The sequence below is a fragment of the Hemitrygon akajei genome, chromosome 7 (genome assembly GCF_048418815.1).
Source record: "Hemitrygon akajei chromosome 7, sHemAka1.3, whole genome shotgun sequence".
Classification (NCBI taxonomy): domain Eukaryota; kingdom Metazoa; phylum Chordata; class Chondrichthyes; order Myliobatiformes; family Dasyatidae; genus Hemitrygon; species Hemitrygon akajei.
In genome coordinates, this window is record NC_133130.1 from 39,795,919 (window position 1) to 39,819,924 (window position 24,006).

The window sequence follows — 24,006 nt, forward strand, 5'->3', positions numbered from 1 at the left end:
GGTATGAGCACTCATATGGCTAGCGACACTCTATAATCTGTTTTTCTTTGCACATTAAACAAATTCCAACAAGTACCACTGCGTGTTTAACCTTTCATAAGGGCAGTTTCAGTGTTTGAGACTTTGTAGGTTTTGCAGTTTGGTGGATCTGCTTATTTCAGTTTTTCAAATTATCGCTTTCTCTTCTGTTCTCACCCTGGTAACTGATCATACAGTAGCGTCTAGCAAAACTGGAAGGAGCTGTGTCTGTATGTTCTGCTGGCCATCTTGCCACAAGAGAAAGTATGGAACTGATTTTTCTGGGACAGAGCTTGTGTTTCCTGGAGAAAAGGCTGAATGGTTAACAGACATGCACATAAAATTATAGGAGTCATTCAGGACTGGCAGCTCAGTATTCTAGGATTCAGTTATTTTAGACATGATAGAACTGGGGGAATTAAAAAGAGAGGGGTGGCTTTACTAATCAGGGAAAATGACAGGGCAGTATGACCACGTTAGTAGGATTATATTATAGACCACTGGATTTAGAGGAGCCTATCTGTGGAGAGATTGCGGATGTTTTTCTTCGGCAGTTTAACGGGGGCATGACTGCGCAGGCGCGTGCAAGTCAGAGCGTGAGGCAGTGGGAGTATTTAAAGAGAACAGTAGACGGAGCGGGCGACGGAGTATAGGGAGACAGAGTAGGAAGACTTTGTCTTGAGAGGCTTCGGCGAGCAGAGGCTGAGGATGAGCTTCATTCCAAGTGAGGTAAGGCTGGGTAAGTTCCTTTCAAAGGAGAAAGTTTCAAAAGTTGAGGCAAGTATTGGGTAGGTCATGGCAGCTGAGATCGGCCCCGTGGTTTGTTCATCCTGCAGCATGTGGGAAATCAGGGATACTTCCAGTGTCCCTGATGACTATGTGTGCAGGAAGTGCGTCCAGCTACAGCTTCTGGCAGACCGCATTGAGCGTCTGGAGCCTCCGCGATGCTGAAAAAGTCGTGAATAGCACGTTTAGTGAGTTGGCCACACCGCAGGTAAAGGCTACACAGGCAGAAAGGGAAGGGGTGGCCACTAGACAGCGTAGCAGTAGGCAGGTAGTGCAGGAGTCCCCTGGGGTCATCTCCCTCCTAAACAGATATACTGTTTTGGATACTGTTGGGGGGGATGTTGGGGGGACAGATAGACCTCAGTATGTGCGGTTGGGAGACTGTAGGTCTGACACAGTGGTCAGCAGCACAGGAGCGCCACAGGGAACCGTACTCTCTCCGGTCCTGTTCACCCTGTACACATCTGACTTCCAATATAACTCGGAGTCCTGCCATGTGCAGAAGTTCGCTGATGACACGGCCATAGTGGGGTGTGTCAGGAATGGACAGGAGGAGGAGTATAGGAAACTGATACAGGACTTTGTGATATGGTGCAACTCAAACTACCTGCGTCTCAATGTCACCAAGACCAAGGAGATGGTGGTGGACTTTAGGAGATCTAGGCCTCATATGGAGCCAGAGATCATTAATGGAGAATGTGTGGAGCAGGTTAAGACCTACAAGTATCTGGGAGTACAGTTGGACGAGAAGCTAGACTGGACTGCCAACACAGATGCCTTGTGCAGGAAGGCACAGAGTCGACTGTACTTCCTTAGAAGGTTGGCGTCATTCAATGTCTGCAGTGAGATGCTGAAGATGTTCTATAGGTCAGTTGTTGAGAGCGCCCTCTTCTTTGTGGTGGCGTGTTGGGGAGGAAGCATTAAGAAGAAGGACGCCTCACGTCTTAATAAGCTGATAAGGAAGGCGGGCTCTGTCGTGGGCAAAGTACTGGAGAGTTTAACATCGGTAGCTGATCGAAGGGCGCTGAGTAGGCTACGGTCAATTATGGAAAACCCTGAACATCCTCTACATAGCACCATCCAGAGACAGAGAAGCAGTTTCAGCGACAGGTTACTGTCGATGCAATGCTCCTCAGACAGGATGAAGAGGTCAATACTCCCCAATGCCATTAGGCTTTACAATTCAACTGCCAGGACTTAAGAACTTTTTTTAAAGCTATTATTAATGCTTTTTGAGTTAGTGATTTAGATGCATATCATATTATTACTGAGTTAAGTATTGTATGTAATGAGTTTTTGCTACAACAAGTGTATGGGACATTGGAAAAAATGTTGAATTTCCCCATGGGGATGAATAAAGTATCTATCTATCTATCTATCTATCTATCAGGGCAAGGCAGCAGCAGCCAAGTTCATTGCACCATGGGTGGCTCTGCGGCACAGGAGGGAAGGAAAAGGAGTGGGAGAGCTATAGTGATAGGGGATTCAATTGTAAGGGGAATAGATAGGCGTTTCTGCGGCCGCAAACGAGACTCCAGGATGGTATGTTGCCTCCCTGGTGCAAGGGTCAAGGATGTCTCTGAGTGGCTGCAGGACATTCTGGAATGGGAGGGTGAACAGCCAGTGGTCGTGGTGCACATAGGTACCAACGATATAGGTAAAAAACGGGATGAGGTCCTACAAGGTGAATTTAGGGAGTTAGGAGATAAACTAAAAAGTAGGACCCCAAAGGTAATAATCTCTAGATTACTACCAGTGCCATGTGCTAGTTAGAGTAGAAATAGGAGGATATTTCAGATGAATACGTGGCTTGAAAAATGGTGCAAGGGGGAGGGATTCAAATTTCTGGGGCATTGGAACCAGTTCTGGGGGAGGTGGGACCAGTATAAACAGGACGGTCTGCACCTGGGCTGGACTGGAACCAATGTCCTAGGGGGAGCGTTTGCTACTGCTGTTCAGGAGGCTTTAAACTAATGTGGCAGGGGGATGGGAACAAGTGCAGAGAGACAGAGGGGTGTAAAATGAGGGTCGAAACAAAAAGTAGTAAGGTGAAAAGTAAAAGTGGCAGGCAGGCAAATCCAGGGCAAAAAGCAAAAACGCCACTTTTCAACATAATTGTATAAGGGCTAAGAGTGTTGTAAAAACAAGCCTGAAGGCTTTGTGTGTCAATGCGAGGAGCATTCGTAACAAGGTGGATGAATTGAATATGCAGATAGTTATTAATGAATATGATATAGTTGGGATCACAGAGACATGGCTCCAGGGTGACCAAGGATGGAAGCTCAACATCCCAGGGATATTCAATATTCAGGAGGGATAGACAGGAAAGAAAAGGAGGTGGAGTAGCATAGCTGGTTAGAGGAGATTAACGCAATAGAAAGGAAGGACATTAGCCTGAATGATGTGGAATCGATATGGGTAGAGCTGCATAACACTAAGGGGCAGAAAACGCTGGTGGGAGTTGTGTACAGGCCACCTAACAGTAGTAGTGAGGTTGGGGATGACATTAAACAGGAAATTAGAAATGCGTGCAATAAAGGAACAGTAGTTATAATGGGTGACTTCAATCTACATATAGATTGGGTGAACCAAATTGGTAAGGGTGCTGAGGAAGAGGATTTCTTGGAATGTATGTGGGATGGTTTTCTGATCCAACATGTCGAGGAACCAACTAAGAGCAGGCCATTCTAGTTTGGGTATTGAGCAATGAGGAAGAGTTAGTTAGCAATCTTGTCGTGCGAGGCCCCTTGGGTAAGAGTGACCATAATATGGTGGAATTCTTCATTAAGATGGAGAGTGACATAGTTAATTCAGAAACAAAGGTTCTGAACTTAAAGAAGGGTAACTTTGAAGGTATGAGACGTGAATTAGCTAAGATAGACTGGCAAATGATACTTAAAGGGTTGACGGTGGATATGCAATGGCAAGCATTTAAAGATCGCATGGATGAACTACAACAATTGTTCATCCCAGTTTGGCAAAAGAATAAACCAGGGAAGGTAGTGCACCCATGGCTGACAAGGGAAATTAGGGATAGTATCAAGTCCAAAGAAGAAACATATAAATTAGCAAAAAAAAGCGGCACACCTGAGGACTGGGAGAAATTCAGAGACCAGCAGAGGAGCACAAAGGGCTTAATTAGGAAAGGGAAAAAAGATTATGAGAGAAAGCTGGCAGTGAACAGAAAAACTGACTGTAAAAGCTTTTATAGATATGTGAAAAGAAAAAGAGTGGTCAAGACAAATGTAGGTCCCTTACAGTCAGAAACAGGTGAAATGATCATAGGGAACAAAGACATGGCAGACCAATTGAATAACTACTTTGGTTCTGTCTTCACTAAGGAGGGCATAAATAATCTTCCGGAAATACTAAGGGACTGAGGGTCTAGTGAGATGGAGGAACTGAGGGAAATCCATGTTAGTAGGGAAGTGATGTTAGGTAAATTGAAGGGATTCAAGGCAGATAAATCCCCAGGGCCAGATGGTCTGCATCCCAGAGTGCTTAAGGAAGTAGCCCAAGAAATAGTGGATGCATTAGTGATAATTTTTCAAAACTCTTTAGATTCTGGATTAGTTCCTGAGGATTGGAGGGTGGCTAATGTAACCCCACTTTTTAAAAAAGGAAGGAGAGAAAAACTGGGGATTTATAAACTGGTGAGTCTGACATTGGTGGTGGGGAAAATGCTAGAGTCGGTTATCAAAGATGTGATAACAGCACATTTGGAAAGAGGTGAAATCATCGGACAAAGTCAGCATGGATTTGTGAAAGGAAAATCATGTCTGACGAATCTTATAGAATTTTTTGAAGATGTAACTAGTAGAGTGGATAGGGCAGAGCCAGTGGATGTGATATATTTAGATTTTCAAAAGGCTTTTGACAAGGTCCCGCACAGGAGATTAGTGTGCATACTTAAAGCACATGGTATTGGGGGTATGGTATTGACGTGGATAGAGAATTGGTTGGCAAACAGGAAGCAAAGAGTGGGAGTAAACGGGACCTTTTCAGAATGGCAGGCAGTGACTAGTGGGGTGCCGCAAGGCGCAGTGCTGGGATCCCAGTTGTTTACAATATATATTAATGATTTAGATGAGGGAATTAAATGCAGCATCTCCAAGTTTGCAGATGACACGAAGCTGGGCGGTGGTGTTAGCTGTGAGGAGGATGCTAAGAGGATGCAGGGTGACTTGGATAGGTTAGGTGAGTGGGCAAATTCATGACAGATGCAATTTAATGTGGATAAACGTGAGGTTATCCACTTTGGTTGCAAGAACAGGAAAACAGATTATTATCTGAACGGTGGCCGATTAGGAAAAGGGGAGGTGCAACGAGACCTGGGTGTCATTGTACACCAGTCATTGAAGGTGGGCATGCAGGTACAGCAGGCGGTGAAAAAGGCAAATGGTATGTTGGCATTCATAGCAAAAGGATTTGAGTACAGGAGCAGGGAGGTTCTACTGCAGTTGTACAAGGCCTTGGTGAGACCGCACCTAGAGTATTGTGTGCAGTTTTGGTCCCCTAATCTGAGGAAAGACATTCTTGCCATAGAGGGAGTACAGAGAAGGTTCACCAGTTTGATTCCTGGGATGGCAGGACTTTCATATGAAGAAAGACTGGATCGACTAGGCTTATACTCACTAGAATTTAGAAGATTGAGGGGGGGATTTTATTGAAATGTATAAAATTTTAAAGGGATTGGACAGGCTAGATGCAGGAAGATTGTTTCCAATGTTGGGGGAGTCCAGAATGAGGGGTCACAGTTTAAGGATAAAGGGGAAGCCTTTTAGGACCGAGATGAGGAAAAACTCCTTCACTCAGAGAGTGGTGAATCTGTGGAATTCTCTGCCACAGGAAACAGTTGAGGCCGGTTCATTGGCTATATTTAAGAGGAAGTTAGATATGGCCCTTGTGGCTAAAGGGATCAGGGGTATGGAGAGAAAGCAGGTACAGGGTTCTGAGTTGGATGATCAGCCATGATCATACTGAATGGCGGTGCAGGCTCGAAGGGCTGAATGGCCTACTCCTACACCTATTTTCTATGTTTCTATGTTGCAAGAAACATAGGGTTGTAATAGTAGGGGATTTTAAATTTCCACATATTATCTGGGTCTCCCATACTGTGGAAGGACTCGATGAGAAAAAGTTTGTCAAATCTGCTTAGGAAAATTTCCTTAATCAGTTCACAGAAGTTCCAACTAGAGAGAATGAGATACCAGGTCTCCCATTAGGGAATTAGACAGGGCAGGTGACAGAAGTCTGCACAGGGGAATTCTTTACACCTGATGATCATAGTGTCATTAGTTTCAAGATGGTTATGGAGAAGGATAGGTCTGGTCCTCCAATTGAGATTCTAAATTGGAGAAAGGCCAATTGTGATGTTAGCAGTAAGGATCTGGCAAGTGTGGACTGGGACAGGTTATTTTCTGGTAAAGGTGTATTTGGGAACTGGGAAGCCTCCAAAAGTGAAATTTTGAGAATATAGAGTTTGTACGTTCTTGTCAGAATAAAAGGCAAGGGTAACAGGTTTAGGGAACCTTGGTTATTGAGAGATATTGAGATCCTTTTTAAGAAAAAAAAGGAGGTGCATAGGAGGTGTAGCCAGGCAGGAACTAATGAGGTATTTGAGGAGTATAAAAAGATGGGGGAGATCTTAAATTGATTTTTTGCCTGTATGTATTCCAGAGAGGACAGAGAGGCTGTAGGTGTAAGGTAATGCAGCAGGGAGATCATGGACTCTATGCAGATTACAGAGGAGGAGGTGCTTTGCTGTTTTGAGGCAAATGAGGAAGGATGAATTCCCAAGACCCGACAAGACCTTGGAGATATTTAAAGCATCCTTAGCCACAGTTGAGGTGCCAGAGGATTGGAGGATAGCTAATGTTGTTCCGTTGTTTAAGAAAGCCTCTAAGAGTAAGCCAGGAAACTATAGACCAGTGAGCCTGACATCAACAGTGGGAAAGTTATTGGCAGGTATTCTAAGAGGCTGGATATACCAGTATTTGGATAATCAGAGACTCATCAGGGATAGTCAGAATTGCTTTGTATGTGGTAAAATTTGTCTATCCAATCTTATGGAATTTTTTGAGGAAGTTATCAGGAAAATTGATGAAGGCAAGAAACTGGATACTGTCTACATTGATCTTAGCAAGGCCCTTGACATGGTCCTGCATGGGAGGTTGGTAAAGAATGTTCAGTCGCTTTGTATTCAGTATAAGATAGTAAATTTGATTATTTGCAGCAGAAGCCAGAGAGTGGTAAAGATGGTTGCTTTTCTGACTGGAGGCCTGTGGTGTGTTGCTGGGGTCAGTGCTGAGTCCGTTGTTATTTGTCATCCAAATTAATGATCTGAATGATAATGTAGTAAACTGGATCAACAGACGTTCGATGACACCAAGACTGGGAACATAGTGGATAGCAAGGAAGACTATCAAAGCTTGCAGCAGGATCTGGACCAACTGGAAAAATGGGCTGAAAAATGGCAGATGGAATTTAATGCAGACAAGTGTAGGTGTTGCAGTTTGGAAGAGCCAACAGCCAAAAGTCTTGCAGGGTAAGTGGTAGGGCACTGAGGAGTGTGGCAGAACCAAGGGATCTGGGAATACGGATTCATAACTCCTCGAAAGTTGCATTACATGTAGATAGGGTCGTAAAGAAAGCTTTTGGGACATTGGCCTTCAGAAATCAAAGTACTGAGTACAGGAATTGGGATGTTGAAATTGTATGAGACATTTTGAAAGGTTTCAAAGGTACATTTAATGTCAGAGAAATGTATAAAATATACACCCTGAAATGCTTTTTCTTCACAACCATCCACAAAAACAGAGGAGTGTCCCCAAAGAATGAATGACAGTTAAATGGTAGAACCCTAAATTACCACCCCCAGTTCCCCTCCCTTCTGCGCATAAGCAACAGCAAAGCAACAAACCCCTTCCCCCACCCACAAAAAAAAGCATCAGCACCCACCAGCGAACACCCAAGCGTGCAGCAAAGACACAGACTTGCAGTTCCCCAAAGACTACTCATTTTCCCGGTATTTGACATACCATAGGCTCTCTCTCCCCCTAATAATGGAGAAAAAGGTGTCTGCGTTTCACAGTGAGAGGGGAGACATAACAAACAACTCACGAGTTTATGATGTTAAAAGTCCATGGTGTTGCTTTTTCCAAGCTCTGGGCCCAAGGATCTTGGGTCTCTGGACACACAGCCAGAGATCTTTCTACTCCCATGACACACCAATCTCCTGCCGGGACACCAACCTTTGATCCGCCCATCTCCAGAGACACGGGATCCTGGGCCTCCGAAGGCAAGCTGAGCTCTTGGGCCGCATCCTTGGCATGTCGGGTAACGGCCAGTCGTGAAACCCGAGAGCAGGTCCCATTTCCACAAAGAACCTAAGTCAGCGTGTAACTCCAGGACAGGGTCTTCAAAAGAACCCTGGAAGGGAAAAATGGAGATATTAAAGATGGAAATAGAGCTGTTTTGGAAGATGCAAGCAAAGGAGTCAGCATTTAGTGGAATCATAACTAAGCTCTGCTCTCTTCTTTGGAGTACTGTGTCCAGTTTTGGTCACCGACCTACAGGAAAGATATCAATAAGGTTTATAAAACTTAAAAACTTGAAAAAGAAAGAGTTCAGAGAAAATTTACAAGGATGTTGCCAGGACTTGAGGACCTGAGTTGTAGGGGAGGATTGAATAGGTTCTGACTTTACTCAGAGGATGATGAGAGTGTGCAATGATCTGCCAGCAGAAATGGTGAATGTGGCATCAATTTCAATATTTCAGATACATTTGGATAGATGCTGTACATGGATGGGAGGAGTATGGAGAGCTGTGGTCCAGTGCAGGTTGACGGGACTAGCCAGATTAATGGTTCAGCACAGATTAGATGAGCCAAAAGACTCTATGACTCCAGATTGGATGTATAGTCAGAATCTTTTTGCCATATAGGGGATACCAAAAACAAAAGGGTACAGGTTTAAGATGAGAGGGAGTTTTAAAAAGGATTTAAGGGGAAAGTTTTTCCCTCGGGGAGGATGGTTGATATCTGACAACTGATGCCAGAGGACTCTGTGACTCCATTATTGTATTTCTCAAGCATGACTTTTAGGCACTATCAAAAATTATGATACATGACTGGTCACTTCTACCAATTAAACATATAGAGAAAGCATGCACTATATCCGTAATAAATAATTTCTTGAACAGGATTGGAGCCAGCAGTTTAGAGCTTTCCATCACATGCTAGCAAGATAGAAGCAACACATACAAAATGCTGGAGGAACTCAGCAAGTCAGGCAGCATCTATGGAAATGAATAGATAGTTGACATTTTGGGCTGAGATCCTTCTTCAGGACTAAAGAGGTGAAATAAGCTGCTGCCCTGGTTAACTGATGGCCCAATTAACCAGAGTCCGCAATGCATACTGTTCTTGAAATGAGATGGTAAACTTGGTATTACTGAAAATCTCCCATTAGAAAATCTAAGCTTAGTCTGTGTAGTTGCAAAGACATCTAAATTTTACTATAAAGAGTGAAAGGTCGCTAGACCCTTCCACTTCTACCAGGAGATACTTTTCTCAAAATAGGCTGGATGAGCTTTTGGACTAGTAGTCACCATGATGACTTTCGCAAGAGTCACCCCTTGTAATAATGAGAGGCATAGAGAGATCTATATTTACTGACAAGTAACTTTATTGTCTGAACGGAAGAACACATGAACTTACATAATCAATAGCTGTGTGCACACTTAGTAAGTTTTCCTGATCTTCTATGAACAATCAAAGAACAGAAAAAATGTTACCCGTTAAAAGGGAGTTTCTGCTGCTGGCCACATGTTCTTCGTAGTTCTGCTTCAAATCTCTATGTATCCGTGGGGCACCTCACATCCATGATATGTATTCTCATACAGAGATACCACCATCAGCAGACCTGAAGCATCAGCTTTTTACCCATTTATTACCAAATCAAATATTGCATTCCAGTGTCTTTGGCTGCAGGTCGTGTCTGACCTTTAACACCTTTTTTTTGGGTCTACTCCAGGCCAGCATCCATTTATATCCCTCTTTCCAGCAAGTGATGATGGACGATTTATGGCTCTTTGTTCTCAATCAGCAAACAGCTTGAATAATACAGACCAGACACAAACCTGCATGTTATATCCATCCAAAGAACACCTCACAAATAACTTCCTTATTTGGAAATGATCCCTTGTTCAGCAGATTTCCAGAAGCACCATTCTGTCTTTTTTAAAACACCGATCAAGCCAAGCAATTAACACACAGAATGGAGGATGTAAAACAGTTCCACAAAACGGCAGTCTCCATCTCCAAGCAAAGGGCAGAAGCAAAGGCAATTGGTCCACCTGCTTCCACTGTCCTTGATTCATTCAAATTCCCCAATTTGCAGACTGTAGTTCTTTCTGGCCAACACATCCTTTTAGACCTTTCCTATCCATGTACCTATCTAACTGTCTTTTAAATATAATCATATTCACCTCTACAATATCCTCTGGCAGCTCATTCCATATACTGAAGTTGCCCCTCAATGCCCCTTTAAATCTTTCCCCTCTCACCTTAAACCTAAGCCCTCTACTCCGGGAAAAAGCTTGTGACGATTTTCCTTATCTATGTCCCTCATAATTTTATGCACTTCTAGAAAGTCACCTGTTAGTTGTATTTACCCTGAAGAAAGGTGTTGGCCTGAAATGTTGGCTGTTTGTTTATTTCCATGGATGCTGCCTGACCTGCTGGGTTCCTCCAGTATTTTGTGCAAGTTATCTTTATCATTTCCTAGCCTTGTTGAGAACATAATGTGGAGCCAAAAGAAAGAAGTCTAGTGTGTGCCAGATTACCAGAATGGGGTCAAAATGTTTGGGATAAACATACATTCATTTCATTTCTTTTCATGCTTTGTCAATGCTGGTTGGTAGAATAATGTATCAAGAAACTGAATGCTGTCTTATTGAAGTATTAGGGAAATAGTGACAAAATTTGAACATCAGAGAAGTAGCTCATCCTTTAACCTGTCAAATAAAGACTTTGTCTCTCCCATTGAAAATAGTTCAGTAAGAATAATGTTTCTACAAGAGGAAATGCATTGGTTTTACACCAAAAAGATTGCAGCAAGATAAATTACCTACCACCTGATGAGTCTCCGCATGCAACACATACAGTAGTTCTCTGCAACTTCTGCTATCTTCAATGGGATCCACCAACAAACACAGCTTTACCTCCCACCCCCCATATCACTCTCTGCTGGGATTGCGGTCCCTGTGATTCCCTTATCCGTTCGTCCCTCCCCATTGATCTTTCTCCTGGCACATATCCCTGCCCATTCACCTCCACCGGCATTCAGGCCCTGAAATGGTCCTTCCAGGTATGGCACCACTTCCTCTTCAAGTCTTTACCTTCACCTTCACCTTACAGCTTCTCAGTTCATCCCCCCTTGCCCACTCACCTTCCTTCCACCTCACCTGGCTTCACCTATCACCTTCTAGCTTGTACTCCTTCCCCTCCCTCCACTTCCTTATTCTGGCATCTTCTCCTTTCTTTTCCAGTACAGATGAAGGGTTTTGACCCAAAATGTTTACTCTTTATTCCTCTCCATAGATGCCGCCTGACCTGCTGACCTCCTTCAGAATTTTGTGTGTTAATTTTGTAGCAAGGTACCGTATGTACATTTGAGGCATTACATTAAAAGCAAACATAACAGTTGGCTTGTACAGACCAAAATCCAAAAAAAAATCACTGAAGGTGAATGATCAACCATTTGTTTTTAGAAATGTACGTTGTTTTACTGGCCATGTAAATGAGGTTTTGATTTTTAATGTTTTTCCAAAGGTTGGGATTGGCAGTAATGTTAAACAGTGTGACCCAGAGTAAAGATCAATTTCTTTGTCATTGATTGCACTCAGTAAATTATGATTCTTTAGAATATTTATGCAAAATCACAGAACTTAGGGGTGGGGTCTGCTACTTCAGCTCCGCATTCCCTGTGCTCCTGATTTCCATCATGTCTTTGTGAGTAATCACCAAGTCATGCTTTTACTCATGCTGGGATAGATGAACAATCTCATTCCTTAATAACAGTCCTTTCATTTTGTTTTACTTTTTGCTTAATCATGACTGCTCACAGGGCAAAGGGAACAGTTAAACATAAAGATAACTGAGAGCTAAAATCAGGATTAATGTGAGAAGTTCTGCCTGCAGCAGGATGCACACTACAGGGACTAGTGATACAATATCACCAAGACCAAGGAAATGGTGGTGGACTTTAGGAGATCTAGGCCTCATATGGAGAATGTGTGGAGCAGGTTAAGACCTACAAGTATCTGGGAGTACAGTTAGACGAGAAGCTAGACTGGACTGCCAACACAGATGCCTTGTGCAGGAAGGCACAGAGTCGACTGTACTTCCTTAGAAGGTTGGCGTCATTCAATGTCTGTAGTGAGATGCTGAAGATGTTCTATAGGTCAGTTGTGGAGAGCGCCCTCTTCTTTGTGGTGGCGTGTTGGGGAGGAAGCATTAAGAAGAGGGACGCCTCACGTCTTAATAAGCTGGTAAGGAAGGCGGGCTCTGTCGTGGGCAAAGTACTGGAGAGTTTAACATCGGTAGCTGAGCGAAGGGCGCTGAGTAGGCTACGGTCAATTATGGAAAACTCTGAACATCCTCTACATAGCACCATCCAGAGACAGAGAAGCAGTTTCAGCGACAGGTTACTATCGATGCAATGCTCCTCAGACAGGATGAAGAGGTCAATACTCCCCAATGCCATTAGGCTTTACAATTCTACCGCCAGGACTTAAGAACTTTTTAAAAGCTATTATTAATGCTTTTTGAGATAGTGATTTAGATGCATATCATATTTTTTACTGAGTTAAGTATTGTATGTAATTAGTTTTGCTACAACAAGTGTATGGGACATTGGAAAAAAAAGTTGAATTTCCCCATGGGGATGAATAAAGTATCTATCTATCTATCATCTAACAAAGATCCTTTCAATATGATGTAAGAACAAAGGGATGCGGGTACTTACAACACACTGAATTCTCAATGCAGCTCTTCGTTAGACTATGACCAGATGCTCACTTACCAGAAGAGAAGTAGTTTTACCTGTTGAGTACCCTTTATCCGAAATGCCTGGGGCTGGAAATCTTTTGGTACAATGTTCCCTCTAAGGTGTGCATGAGTGCGCAGACACACCGCTTGCTACTAGCGCACAAAGGAATTTTAACTGTGCATGAAAGGTGGACACCCTCTCCTTTGTTGGCATGTTAGGTATATTTCATGATCATACACAATTGCATTTCCTTTTCTGGCTTGAGGCAGACAGTGTTGACAACATGGAGTTTGCAATGACTTGTCTGCAGATTTTAGAACTGGCCTATTTATATTGTTTTTATTGAAGAAATTATCAGTGCGCACATGTTGTTGTCACTGGACAAAAATTGCACAGCCCTCAAGATTCTTGTGTACACTGGTCTTTACAAATTAGGGGGAAGATTGTATTTCGAATATATTGTGAGGTAGCTTGGGATTACCATTATTTCTGACTCTGAATTTATGTGTTACTAGTAAGCAGTCTTTGTCATACACTTGTTCACCACACATTTACAAAGTGAAAATTATTACTTAGCAATGAAAGTACAATGTATGCAGGGTTGCAAAAGCAGCACAGTAACACTGGGAGAATTTCTGAAACAGCTTACTGAACAACAAACAACGGCAGGCTTTTAGTCACCACCTACGATGTCGTGTTTTGATTTAAAGGTTACAGTACACCGTATTTATATTGCACTTTTTAAAAAGTTTTAGGTAAGGTATAAAAAGAATCAAAAACAATTCGACTTCTTCTGCTGTTAGATTTTCATCAGCAATGCTTCAAAAATTTAGTGCTGCTTTGTATGGTATGAAAACAATCAGTGTCGTTGACTTGTTCTGGTGCTAGATTTTCATGATCAGCAGATGCTTTAAAAATTTGATGCTGTGCCTTTTGAATTTCTGCAATATTCACAATTACCTTTAATTTCATGATCAGTATACAATTAAAGGTGTGTTCACGCTGATGTTGATGATAAGTGATCGAGATCTTCATTTTTACGCTTTATCCAGTGTTATTCTATTTTTAATTAACTGTTCATTACATAATTGAGGTCACTTCTCAGAAATGTGCATCACCTGGAAACCTTCTCATTTGTGCCGAACTGTTAGTGCTTAAAATAAAAAACAGAGTTTGGAGGTTTTTGGATTTTGAAATTTTGGCTAAGGGGTACTTAACCTGTAGTTCTTTTTTGTGGGGATTGTACAGATATCAGCAGATCCATTTAACTGTAAACTTCACGACAATTGAAATAACAACTGATGCTGAATTATGTAAATAACTATTCTCCTTCAGTGTAATAAGTTACACTATATGGATATATATTTGCAGATTTGTGTGAGTTGTAGACCATTGAACTGATGTAGCATAGGAACGGACCACTTGGCTCATGATGCATGGTGCCAAATTACACTAAATCTCTTCTGCTTGCACATGATCCACACCTTTCTATTCTCTGCATATTCATGTTCAAAAGCCTCTGATACTACAATTGTACCTGCTTCTGCTACTTCTGTTTCAATCATTGACGCTTGCTCAACTATGATAGAAACTACTAATTGTAAATCTAGGAATTCAGACCTTTTGCCTTTCCAAACATTAATGAGTTACTTTACCCCATGTTACACATGGAGAATTAACCTTTGGAGTGACAACAACATCAAATGCGAAAGGAGTTCTGCAGGAATTCTGCTTTCAATTACCAGATAATTCTCTCCATATTTCTTTGTGAAAGGAATTAAATTGCTGCTTTGGCCTAGGGGATACACGAACAGCAGAGCTCCAACATGTGATCAGTCAAAGCAGTAAAAGGAGTGGCTTCAAAAAGACATAACTCCTCAAGGCTCGGGAAGGGAATCAGTTAGGTAAGATTTCCACCCAATGCATTGACACTTGCTGAAAGATTTGCATTTTATTGGTGTCAGCTGATAATAAGGTCAATCAAAGCTCTGATGCTTCTAAACACTGAAGAAACTGACGGTCTTCAATGATTTGATTTGCAAATGTTATTAATGGGTGACAGGGATCAAGCAATTATAAAGCATGGTCAGTATGTATTTCTGATTTCCTGAGGAATTTCAATTAATTTTTCAAACACTCCAAGACTGCTTGAATCATGAAGGCTCAGAATATGTAGCCAGCATCGTGGCTACCTTGGATTTTCTTCTTTGTTTTAACATACACAAAACTACCGTAGAGTGACCACTCTTTCGGTGAAATAAAACTTCCAGATAAACTGCTTAAATGATGTTTCAGCACTCAGAAGGCAATGGTGCTGAGCACCGAATCTATATAGTTTGGGGTTCCATTTTCTATAAGAATACCAGGAGCAAAAAGGTAGCCAGGAAAGAGTTTCTGAGGGACCAACAGGAAATCCAAATATAGAGCAAGGTCATGAGGGCAAGGTCCTAAAGGAATACTTCTTACATGTTTTCACCAAGGTGAAGGAAGCGGAAGAAGTGGATAACCTGGAGCTGTCAGTATAAGAAGGAGGAAATATTAGATGATATGGGACGCATAAAATTTGTTAAATCCCAAAGGATTTCCAAATACAGCTACAAGAATTGTATAATCTCCCTATAGAGAGGGTACCCGTGGATAAAAAGACCTAAAAAGACATACCAGTGAGTTGCAAACAAGTGAGTTGTCTATCACAAAAACCAAAGGTTGAGGAATGAATTCTAGTTCTTCTTTCTGTCAGTTGATCTTTCTGTAGTTCTCCTAGTTATTCCTAACAATTCTAACTGCTTTCTAACATTTATACTGTTTTGCAAATGTATGTAATGTCTTTCAGTTACCTTTATCAGGCCAGGTGAACATGATTAGATTAATGTGAACCCCATGTTTCTCTTCATTAAATCATGGGCCAACAAGAACCTCATTGTTCACTTGTTTGAAACAAGAGGCTCAGCAAGGAATATTGGTTAGAAGTTAGAAGTTGAGGCAGCACAGTAGTGTTGTGGTTAGCGCAATCCTTTACAGTACCAGCAACCCGGGTTCAATACCCACTACTGTTTGGAAGGAGTTTGTATGTTCTCCCTGTGACCGTGCTCAGGTTTCCCCCCACAGTCCAAAGACATACCAGTTGGTAGGTTTATTGGTCATTGTAAATTGTCCCATGATTTGGACTAAATTGGCGGGTTGCTGGGTGGCATGACTTGAAAGGCAGGAAGGGCCTATTCCGCGCTTTATCCCAATAAGTAAAAAATAAATAACAACTCTGACCCTTTGGAAAGGTCATGTTGCTGTGCCAGACAGCTGAAGTTAGAAATAAACTCCTTTGGGCCCTGGAAAGTAAATATATATCACACAATGATGATTGATTGAAGATATTGTATATAGTGACTTCAGAAAAATATCATATGACCAGCTCGTTGAAAATATAGTGGCACATGAGACCTAAGGCAAACTGGCTAATTGGATCAAACTTTGGCATGGTGATAGGTTGTAGATGCAAACATACATTTTATTTCATTGTACACGTGATAGATAAATCTGAATCTGAATCAAAAAAGGATTGCATAGACATAGTGGGCTGAAGGGCCTATTTCTATGCTGTAAATCTCCATGTAATTACACTGAATTGGTTGCACTGTGATTTGCAAGGATTTTGTCAGGACTGGAAAATTTTGAGGAAAGCTTGGATGAATAAAACTCAACTTCTTTGGAACAGAGAAGGCTAATAGATTTAACAGGTATAAATTGCTACAGTGGAGATCAGGCAGAATAAATGGGGGGACCTACTTCTTTTAGCAGAGGGACAAAAATAGTTATTTAAAATAGTTAGCAGAATGACTAGAGAGGGGATACGGACTACTTTTTCAACTAGACCTACGAAAGATTTTAAAGCTATGCCCCTGCAAGGATACATATGCTCCATTTTACCTCAGCCAGGATCCAAGGTATTTCTCATTAATTATTCCCCAGCCAGGCTCCTGGAAGGCTGATAAAAGAATCTGTCATCAGAGTGAAGAGCTGTGGTCTGCAGGGCTATGAACCCAAAGTTCGAAGAGGAAATTTACATGTTGCAAATTGCAGCAAAAGTAGTTCAAAATGATTATATTTAAAAGGAAAACCGGTACACTGTCCTGCAGCCCGTAGAGAGTTGCCAATGTATGCCGGAACCATCTTGACCATCTGAAAAAGAAGATGATACAAGGTAGCTCTTCTTGACCAGCATAGATTCATTGGGCAATGTGGCTGCTTCTGTTGTGTAATTTTTTAAATTATTTACTATTTTTCTATGATTTCCTAATCACAGAGTTTTAAATGACATATTTACCTCCCTAGGGTTGCTGTAGCTTGTGAGGTTAAACAACAGGAGACCTCCTATCCTATTCTCTCCTTCACTTGGTTCCACCCACAGGGCTTCCTTTCCCCTCCCTCGCATGGTTCCATCTACTGAGCTTGTTCTCCTTATCCTTATTAGGTTCCACCTACTGAGTTTCATATCCCCTCCCTCACTTGGTTCTGCCTACTGGGCCTCCTATCACTTCCCTCACTTGATTCCACCAACTGGGTCTCCTATCTCTTCGTTCACTTGGTTCCATCTACTGGGCCTTCTGTCCCCTCCCTCACTTGATTCCACCTGCTGGGACTCCTATCCTCTCTGTCTACTGGTTCCATCTGCACAGCACCCCTCCCTTATCTGATTCACCTTCAATATCGAATTTTGGAATCAGCAGCTTCTAGCTGTCTCCACTATTCATCTTCCAGCCTCTTTTGTTATCTCCAACTCATCCCCCCTCAACCAACCCTTTCCCCCTCCCAGCTACATTTTTAAAATCTGGTTCTGCTTATCGACTGTCAGTTCCTACCTCACTCCTTCCACTCATCTCTTTATACAAGCTATCAGCCCAGATGCAAGATCTCACCCCAAAATATTGACTCCACAGATGTTGTCTGACCTGCTGGGTTTCCTCTTAAATTTATTTGTTGTGCCGTTCTTCAGACCTTTCCTTCTATTTCTACAATTACTGGTTTTGTGGAATTGGAAATAAACCGGAGATCTTTGAGATCCTGCTCTTAAAAAAAACTTCTTATCTCCCTAACTTCCTGATGCAGGATCTCATCCTTTCTAACATGTACTAGAACTGCAGGTGGTTCACCCTCCCACTTCAGCATATCTTGTAGTCACTCTCAGATGTCTTTGAGACTAACTCCCTGGAGACAACATCCTGTAGTCTCTTCTGCGGCCAGTCTGTCCCTTTATGATAGAACCCCCTATAACTACCATATCTTTCTCCCAGTTCTGCTCCTCCTTTTCTGTTCCGAATGCTTCTGCAGTGCCTTGGAAGAAAGGGGACATTGGGACTCCAAAGAACAACACTAAAAACTGTGCAGTTTCGTTTTAGACTTAAAGCAACAGTGAACTATTAAAAATTTATGCAGTTACAGAAACTAAAACAATGCTGACCCCAGGAAGCCCAGGATAGATTCTGGTAAAAGGTGCATGTTCTACATTGAGCTAAGACATTTTGTTTGACTGTGATTTTACTCATTTCTGAATGATTTATTCTTCATTTGGCTTTGTAGTATAGAGTTCTGAAAAATGATAAATACTTGGAGCAGTTTCATGAGACTTTATATTGCAGGGACACTAAACACATCTCGTAATCTAATATGTGTTAATTGTATATTAATATCAATCTGTTGTTAGATAAAATTGCTGGCCAGGCACAGTGAGCTGCCACCCAGGCGTTTGATAGTAGGATCTCAAAGGTAATGTATGGCAGCTTGTCAGCTCCCTTTATGTTGCCTGGTTGCATCACTCTATTTTGTCTAGCAAGCTTTCCTGCCTCCTCTTGCAGCCTAAAAAACAAAGTTCTGCACATTTTGAGGATTCTGTTCAAAACAAAGACCAACTCTGTCACCAGGAATGATAACTGATCTGGTACAATATAATAATGCAGTGAAAAATTGACAGTGATTTAGCTGGAAGCGTTCACTCTTCTCATATAAGATGAAGTTTATGATAACTGCAAATAATAAAGAGGAAACCTTTCCCTTGTACAAATTAACTCTATTAATGCCACAGGAGCCACGTACGCTATTACATCTCGGGGCGTCAGAGTTCAGAGTTCAATTCTGACATCACCTTTGAGGAGTCTGTACATCCACCCCGTAGAATGCATGGGTTTCCTCCGGGTGCTCCAGTTTCCACCCACAGTCCAAAGTCATACCAATTAGTAGGTTAATTGGTCATTGTAAATTGTCCTGTCATTAGGCTCAGGTTAAATCGAGGCTGCTGAGCAGCCAGCATGAAGGGCCTAAAGGGCCTATTCCATGCTATATCCCAATAAATAAATAATATGAAATAACATTCTATTTTCAACATAGTAGTATGATTTTTGGGGGTTTGGGGTTTGCATAGAGTACTGTTGTTCTACTGGTGTGGTGTTGTAAAGATGCCAGATTAGTAATTTCTCCTCTCTTCCTACCAAAGGGAGATTACCCATTTCTGCCTCTCCATTTTGAAGCCATCCCAGGATTTAAAACAATACAGTGGATTCCAGTCAATTGCGACACGTTGGAACCAGTATATTTTGGCCCAATTAAACGGCTCCCCTAATTAGCCAAAGTTTTATGGGAATAGCTAATAAGGTATAAAAAAGACGAACTACAGTTTAACTGGGTAACAAATTATGTATTTAAGTCAAAAACAGAAATAGTTAATCAATTAATCTATACTATAAAAGTACCATAAAAATATGCATTTGTTCCAAATATCAGTGGAGGAATTCATCCATTGTAATCTGCTGTGTTCTTTATTTTGACTATAAATGAACAATATGAGTGTAGATAATGGGCTGCCTTCACACAATCCTTTTGAGGATTGTATCCTCCAGCTCTTAATTTTCACTGTAACATTCCAGATGTTGGTTCTTACTTTCAAATTCTTCCTAGTTCCTAACTTTTTGAAGTAGTGAATTCATTCTATTTTCACTCCTGGCTGCTCTGGCATCTCCAAACCTGAATGCTTGAAACCACGGAGAGCAAAACTGCTTATTTTTTTGCCAATTATCATTGACAAAATTCACTGCTTTTGAACATAAACACATGCAGCTGACTCTATTTTGAGTCCTGCCGAAGGGTTTTGGCCTGAAATATTGACTGTACTTTTTTCCATAGATGCTGCCTAGCCTGCTGAGTTCCTCCAGCATTTGGTGTGTGTTGCTTGGATTTCCAGTATTTGCAGATTTTCTCTTGTTTATATTTTTAAAATTTTCACTTAAGTACGATGCAGTGTCGAACGGCCACTCGAGTGCACGTGACTGACACAAGTTCGAAGCTGTTTGGCAACAGTCTCCTGCCCCAATTAAGTGGCATAGTGTCCCAAATAAACGAAGGGAATCCCGGCTATTTTCACATTTATTTATTGATTGATTTATTGAGATAACTCACAGAATAGGCCCTCTGGCCTTTCGAGCCACACCACCCACCTTCCCCCCAATTTAACCCTAGCCTAATCACAGGTCAATTCACAATGACCAATTAACCTATTAACTGGTACATCCTTGGAATGTGGGAGGAAACCAGAGCACCTGGAGAAATTCCACACTTTCCATGGGGAGGACATACAGACTCCTTATAGATAATGCCGGAATTATACTCTGAACTTTGATGTTGAACTGAAATTACATTGCACAAACAGCTACCCTACCAAGTCACCCATGGTCTTGTTATTTAAGAGTTGGCCCAATAAGTGGCTTCCCAGATTAGTGGATGGCCCAAATAACTGGAATCCACTATCTTTTTCTTTAAAACTTTCATGACTTCAGCATTTACCAAAGTACTCTTCAGCCAGTGAGGTTCCTTTGAAGTTAATTGTGTTGATTCTACCATTAAAAAAATGATAAACAACAACTTGATAATAGCTGGGTAATTTATTTTGGAATGGTATTGGAAAATAAATATCATCCAGGACATTGGTAATCACTGTCAGGTCATTCAAAATAGTGGATTAAAATAGTTTATGTCCAACTGAGAGGAAGGACCAGGAATCGTTTTCAAATCTCATCTCAAAAGCCTGAACATTCTGTATGCAGTATTTTTCCATTATTATATTAGAGTGCCTGTTGGAATTTTTTGTTTGAATGTCCATCCAAGTCGGGACTGCTAGTTCCCACATGGCCGAAGATGGTTGCAGTTCCACAGCAGCTAGCAAATCTATCTTGCCTGTCTCCTAACTGTATGGATGGGGCTGTACAGTATGTCAGGTATTCAGAATCAGAATCAGATTTATTATCACCGACTTGTGACGTGAAGTTTGTTAACTTAGCAGCAGCAGTTCAATGCAATACATAATATAGAAGAGAAAAATAAATAAATAAAATAAAATTAATACAGTAATAATGGTAAAAAATAAATAAGTAACTCAATTAGAGTATATGTATATTGAATAGATTTAAAAATGTGCAAAAATCAGAAATACCCCATACCAGACAGTGATGCAGCCTGTCAGAATGCTCTCCACGGTACATCTATAGAAGTTTTTGAGTGTATTTGTTGACATGCTGTGGTGATCTACATATACCTGTCTGGACACACCCCCCTTGCTGACTGCTCCTGTGGCTCCTCCCACGGACCTCGGTATGAAGGCGATTGGGGACTCCGCCCCAGCCTCAGTCTCCAGGATGCAGTGTGGTGGTCAATTGCTGCTTGTCCTTTCTTCCAGCCAATAAAAGCCTATATCTCACCTCATGTCTCCAAGAGTTATTGATGGTGCATCACATGCCAAACCTCTTCAATCTCCTGTTGAAGTATATCTGCAGTCTTGCTTTCTTTATAATACATCAATGTGTTGGGACCAGGTTAGATCCTCAGAGATCTTGACACCCAGGAACTTGAAACTAGTGAAGCCCTTTATACCTTGAGAGAATGGTGTTGCCACTTGAGTTACTGCTGTCAAGTAGATTATGAATATAGAATTTGATTATATATTCTGTGACTTCCTTTTACTTCAACAGAAAATTGTAACAAAAGATAAGGTTTCAGAATATTTGTAAAGGAGAGCAGTGGAGGGACTAATGGATGGGACTCCAAAGTGGGCATGATTGGGTGGTTAAAATCAGAGAAGCACAGACATCCGTGCAAGTTAGGGAGCTGGAGGAGGCTACAAAGGTTAGGAGGGATATAAACACATCTTTAAAACAGCTGTTGCTTAACCAGCAACCAGCATAGGGTAAGAAGCAGAGGGTAGAGTGGGTGAACTGCATCTAGGTATGAGTTGTGATTGAAGCAACAGAATTTTGCTTGACTTCTTGTTTAAGAAGGATGGAAAATAAAAGGCCAGGCAGGAAAGCATTTGATTAGTTAGGGCTGAGGATAATAAATTAGGAATTCAGCAGGAGATGAACTGAAGCGAAGTCTATGACAGCATCATTGACCAAATAATTGACATTAGGTTTGCACATTTGGCTCTACATACCTGACTTGTGACACACTCTCATTAGCTTTTTCTCTCTGCAAGGGCATTTTTAGTGAATGCAGACATTTAGTGAATAAATGGAGATCAAAATTCCCTATTCTGTGCTGATATGTTGAGAAATAAAAGTAATTTAATGTAATAGCTTTTGCTACAATACTCTTCCATCTCTCTACCTCTCTATGCTACGAGCTGACCCAGGTAACCACAGAGTTGAAAGGGGTCCTTCAAAACATCATGTCCATCATACCATTTGCCCACATTCAGACGCTATCCTTTGATGCCTTGCCTACTGAAGTGCATATCTAAATGTATCTTAAATGTAGTCATTGTTTCCCATTCCACCATTTCTTCTGGCAACACATTCCAGATATCAACTGCCTTCTGGATAAAAAAAAATTCCCTTCAAATCTCTTTAATTCCTTGCCCTAACTTTAAATCTACAGTATGCCCACTTGTTTTTGAATATTTTAAATGCTTAACCTTTCTATTCCTTTCATAACCTTAAATACCTCTATCAGGTCACACTTCAGCCTCCTTCACTTCAGGGTAAGCAAGCCCATTCTAACCAGTCTCTCTCAATATCTACAGTTCTCCAAGCCAAGCAACTTCCTGGTGAAATTCCTCTGCACTCTTTTCAGTCCAACCACATCCTTCCTGTAATGTGGCAAGGAGAAGTACATACATTACTCCAAGTACAGTATTACTAGAGCTTTCTGAAGTTCCAACATAAAATTCCAACTGACCAATGAAGGCAGGCATGCCATATGCTTGATTCATCATCCTATCTACCTGTGTTTCTACCAATCTTTGTGTCATTTACAAACTTACTAATCATACCTCCTATTTTCATGTGCAAGTAGTTGATCACAAACAATAAGGGTCCCATTACCATTTGCTGCAGTACACTATTATTCACAGATTTCAAACCAGAAAATCATCCTTCCCTCACTACTCTCTGCCTCCCATGGAGCTGTGTGCCTCTTTCAGGCAAAAATTAATGGACTTGCATCCTGAGGTCTCAATTGCCTGACCGTATACTGCATATATATCCTACTTCTAATTAACTTTGCAAAATGCATCAACAATTTTGTCGGCATTAAATTCCATCTTCCAACTCTTGGCCAGTTTTCCATCCATGTTTCAGTGCTTGATCACTTTACTATCCGCTATGCCATCAATCTTTGTGTCATGCACAAGACTACTAATCATACCTTTCCTTCATCCATATCCATCCATGGTCTCAGGGCCAATCGGATGAAATACAGATTTTGTTCTCTGAACAGTTCATCCTTCTCCAAATGGTTTCGTCTGCTGAGGACTGGCCATGTTCCTCGCAGCTGTGAAAACAGTTCAAAGGTTGAGAGGTTCAAAGGTCCAATTTAATGTCAGAGAAATGTATACAATACACACCCTGAAATGCTTTTTCTTCGTAAGCATCCACAAAAACAGAGAAGTGCCCCAGAGAATGAACGACAGATAAACGTAAATTCCCCAAAGTCTCCCCCCCCACCACAGTTCCACCCGTCCCGTGCTGAAGTGGTAGCGAGCAACAGTCCCCCCTCCCCCCACCGACAAAAAAAAGCAAGCATCGGCATCATCACCAAGCACTTAAGTGTGAGCAAAGCAATAGCAAAGACACAGACCCGCAGTTACCCTAAAGACTTCGCATTACACCCGGC

The 24,006-nt window shown here is 41.6% G+C and overlaps 1 protein-coding gene across 2 annotated transcripts in view; it reads left to right on the forward strand.

Moving 5' to 3' along the window:
• The window catches only part of prkcea (protein kinase C, epsilon a), a 602,180-nt gene that overhangs the window by 225,226 nt on the left and 352,948 nt on the right, over positions 1–24,006 (forward strand). The window lies entirely within an intron of this gene.